We start from the raw sequence: 5,000 nt of genomic DNA, 5'->3' as shown, positions 1-5,000 counted from the left end.
ACACACACACTTAAAATGTTAAGAGCAATAAAATGGCCTAAAAAAACATGTAAAACACTTAACACTCTATTATACATTTAAATGATTGTAATAAATAGAGCGGTAAAACACGTCTTTCTAAAAGCCAGCATATTATATAAATAGTGAAGAAAAGGCAAAAGCTTACAGCACCTGGTATTCCCAGGCGGTCTCCCATCCAAGTACTAACCAGGCCCGACGCTGCTTTGCTTCCGAGATCAGACGAGATCGGGCGGTCTCAGCGCAGTATGGCCGTAAGCGAGGGCTGCTCCAAAAAGTGGGCTATTTAAAGATCAGCCTCCGTAAAAGCCAGCATATTATATAAATAGTGAAGAAAAGGCAAAAGCTTACAGCACCTGGCATTCCCAGGCGGTCTCCCATCTAAGTACTAACCAGGCCCGACGCTGCTTTGCTTCCGAGATCAGACGAGATCGGCCGCTCTTTTTTTTTTTTTTTTTTTTTTTTTATTTAAAACATGTTAATACATTTTAAAAACAGTCTGAATCACATTCTGGCAACAATACATTAAATCGAAACCATGTCATTTCAATAAATGGGTTATCATTTACAAAAATTTTGACAAAAACATCTTTCTCTTCATTCATATTACAGTAATCAAACAAAACATTTAAAATAAAACACATCTTCACCTTAAAAAGTTTGCACACAGGTATTTTTGTTTTCTTTTGTTTGACAAAATTCCTTCTGCTCCAAATTACAAATCTAGCAATGGTTAATATCAAATTTAAAAAACACACATTCTTAAAATTACCTTTAGAACCAAATAAAAACATTGTTTCCCATTCTTCATCAATACATCTTTGTTCTACTCCCAATTTACTTGTCATTTCTTTTAATTTTTTTATAAAACATTTTAACCCTGTGCATTTAAAAAAAATATGTATCAATCCTTCATCTTCCCTATTACATACCTTGCATATTGCATCACTTGCCATTCCAAATTTACACAGTCTCATTTCACTTAATAAACAATTATGTCTTAAAATATAATCAAAGTTTTCTAAAATTGGACTTTTCCACCAAGCTCTTAGATTTTTCCATATTTTCTTAGTTTCCATACTTGGGTACAATCTTTGCCAATATCCTTCTGCTTTTGGTGTGATAAAAACATCTTCACATAAACAAGAATAAAACATCTTTAAAATACCATCTTTAAAAGCATGCTGTTTGTCATTACTTTTAAAATCAATCATCATTCCATCATTACCTTTTGTTTCTTCTGTACCTTCTATAATATTTATCCATTCTTCCGGTATTACTTCTTTCATTTGTTTGTATTGTTTTTCTAAGACTGTTTTAGTTTCATTGTCATAATTTTCTACAATTGCGTCTCTTATTACTTGCACCGGTACAAAACCAGGTATCACTTCATACAAGATATCTTTTATTTGCTTTATCCCCGCATAAAACCATTTTTTATAAAAAATGGTATCATTTCCCTTTTTAATTTGATTATTTAAAAACAATGGTTGTCTTAAAATCTCTTCCCTGGTAAAAGACGTACAAACAACATGCTTTCTAAAATCACCCCATGCTTTTACAACCTCTTTATAAAACTCTGGTATTCCGTTCATCATGTTTTCTTTTAGCTTCATCCATAAAACATCATCTCCCATTTTTCCACATTTATTTAAAAAATAGTTCATTACACCCTTCCACGCATATTTCCCATGTTTCCAGTATTTATTAACAGTTTTTATTCTTATACTTTTCATTCTTATTAATGGATCTATTAGTCCCAACCCTCCTTCCTCCACCTTTCCAATTAGAGTGTCATAAGCAATTTTCGATGGTTTCCCCTCCCATAAAAAGTTTAAAACAATAGATTTGATTTTTTTATACACCCATATAGGCAAACTCACAGAACCCAATACATACCACATTTTTGATAAAAACAAAGAATTAATAACTAAAACCTTCCCTTTTAAAAATAATCCTCTTAATTTCCAGAAATTTAATCTCTTCTCCATTCCTTTTAAAACCTCCTCCCATACCACTTCTCTTATTTCATTTTCATTTTCTCCAACCCTTATACCTAAAATTTTCATACTCTTCTTTTCTTCCTTAAATTGCATTTTATTCAGCAGATCATTCGGTAATCCAATTTTCATGTATGTAGTTTTTTCTTTATTAACTTTTGCCCCTGTTCCTTTACAATATCTTTCTAAAACTTCCATTGCTTTATCCACACTTTTAATATCTTTTACAAACAATGTCGTGTCATCTGCATATTGAAATATTTTTTGTTCTGATTCTTCTCCTTTTATGCGTATTCCTTTTATGTTCTTTTCCTGGTCTACTGCCAGTCCTAAAGCTTCAGATACTAAAGTGTATAATAATGCTGACATAGGACAACCTTGTCTGATTGATCTCGTTATTTTAAAATCTTTAGTTAAAAAACCATTCACTTTTACACAACTACTTATATCTGTATATAAACATTTTATCCATTTTAAAAAATTCTCCCCAAAACCAAATCTCTCCATCACATGTATCAAGTATTTGTGTTCAACTCTATCAAAAGCCTTTTCTAAATCCACACTTATTATATATCCTGTTTCTTTCTCCTCCTTCATGTACCATATCATATCTCTTATATTGTTAATGACATCAGTAATATCTCTTTTTAGAACAGCATATGCTTGATTTGTAGTAATTATATTTGGTACTACTATTTTCAATCGATTGGCTAAAATTTTGGCTAATATTTTATAATCTGTATTCAACATGCTTAGTGGTCTGTAGTTTTTCAGGTCTCTCTTATCACCTTTTTTCTTGTAAATTATTTTCACCATACCTTTCTTCATACTATTCGTTAAATTCCCTTTTTTAAAATTATCTATAAATATTTCATTTAAAATTGGACATAACACATCTTTAAAAACCTTATAAAATTCAGCTGTTAATCCATCTATTCCTGGACTTTTACCATTTTTCAGTTGATCAATTGCAATTCCTATTTCTAATTCCGTAATCTCACTCTCACACATTTCTTTGTCTCCCTCATTAACTTTAACCTGTATTTTACTTAATACAAATTCCTCATCTTCTAAAACTATCTCATTTTTGGTAAATAAATGCTTATAGAATTCTCTGACTTCTTCCAAAATTCCTGTTTTATCTTCTACAATCCTTGCATCTTCTGTTTTAATACTTTTTATTATATCTGCTCTCTGTCTTGTTTTTTCTAATTCATAAAAATATTTCGTACTTCTTTCTCCTTCTACAATGTCTTTCGCCCTACTTCTTATTATTGCTCCTTTACACTTCTCTTCTTCTATTTTCTTTAATTCTTCCTGTAATTCTATTATCTTATCAATATTTTCATCATGCTCATTTACTTTCCTCATTTCTTCATCCCACTCTTTTTTGATCTTATTTTCTTTCATCTTTTTGACTTTTTGCCATTTTTTTGAATATTCCATTGAGAATTTTTTTATTCTTTTTTTTAGAATGTCCCACCAAAACCCTTTTTCCATTTCATACATTTCCTCATTTACACTATTAATTATTATACTTTCTATTTCCATTCTGTATATTTCATTTTTTAGAAGTTCTGCATTTAATATCCACACCCCTGGTCCTTTATCAGCCTCATTAAAATTCATCAATATCCATAAAAAATCATGATCACTCTCACTATAATTTTTGTAAGACGCCTTAGTGACATAATATGCTTCCTTTTTCTTACATAAAAATAAGTCTATTCTACTTTGCTTTAGAACTCTGTCAACAATTTGTCTTCTTGAATATTCTCTTTTCATACCATTCCTCTCTCTCCACACATCCACCATATTATATTTCTCCATTATGTTATGTAGTTCATTCCTCCCTCTATCTCTTCTAAATCCCATTGAATCATCTACATCAATTCTCTGTATTACAGTGTTAAAATCACCTAACACCATAATGTTGTCATGTTTTTCTATTAACTCATTCATATCCCTGTAAAAATTAAATTTATCTCTTTCATCATTTGGTGCATGTATATTACACACTTTCATTTCTTTTCCATTACACACAAATTTAACAATTATTATTCTTCCCTTTGTGTCTTTATAATCTATATTTACTTCTTCAAATACTCCTTTTCTTATTAAAATAGCTACCCCTCTCTTCCTTTCCATATCACAGTTACTATATATTTCTCCGTTCCATAATTTTCTAATTTCATCACTTATTTTATCTTCCCATTTCGTTTCTTGTAAACATAGCACATCACATTTTTTGGTCAGACACATTAATCTTTCAAACTTTTGACATTTGGATAATCCTCTAGCATTCAGCGATACAATTGATATAGAGCTCATTAAAGAAAAGATTGGAAAAACCAAAACCCACCATTCAATCCGTTTCATTGTCTTTCAAAAAAGTATTTTTTACTTCACCCATTTCAGCTTTCCTCCTCTCCAGTCTTTCCTTTTGCTCTTCTCTTCTTATCTTCTGCCTTTTAAGAACCTGTTGAATGTCTAAGCCATCTTTTCTTGTTTTTACACATCTATTCAGTCTTTCTTTTCCTTTGTTTTCCATTCCACGAATTTCCCCCCCATTGTCTGCTCCTCTTACCTCAGTCAGTGTCTTTATTCCCTTATCCTCAGCTTTTTCTTTTTCTTGTCCTTTTTCGTAGTCCAGTTCATTAGTGTCCACATCGTCCTGTTCCTTAGAAAATCCTTCTTTAATCAAATTTATATCCTCTTTGTTCGCTCCTCCTCCCATCTCCATTCCTTGTTCTTCATCTTCCTTCTTTTCTTTATTCTCATCTATGTTGTTGTTCTCCTCTTCCTCGTCATCTTGTTTCTCGTCCTCTCCTTGCGTCTGCCTTTGTGAGTCATTTAACCTCTCAATTGTTGTAACTCCCATTACCTCTTGTATTTCCATTCCTGGATCTTCATTTTCCTCGTCTTCTATCTCGCATCTGCATCTTAACATTGTCTTTTGGCAGCCTTGGCACCGCGGGACTT

The 5,000-nt window shown here is 31.6% G+C and overlaps 1 non-coding gene across 1 annotated transcript; it reads right to left on the bottom strand.

Annotated features, from left to right (window-relative positions):
- Window positions 1–159: 159 nt before the first annotated feature.
- LOC141318277 (5S ribosomal RNA) lies at window positions 160–278 on the bottom strand. The gene has a single exon (XR_012352602.1). It is a non-coding gene; the product is annotated as a 5S ribosomal RNA (ribosomal RNA).
- Window positions 279–5,000: the final 4,722 nt, after the last annotated feature.

Source organism: Garra rufa, chromosome 1 (genome assembly GCF_049309525.1).
Source record: "Garra rufa chromosome 1, GarRuf1.0, whole genome shotgun sequence".
NCBI classification, from domain to species: Eukaryota; Metazoa; Chordata; class Actinopteri; order Cypriniformes; family Cyprinidae; genus Garra; species Garra rufa.
Note: the sequence above shows the minus strand (reverse complement) of the source record. Positions and strands in the feature narration are given on the sequence as shown.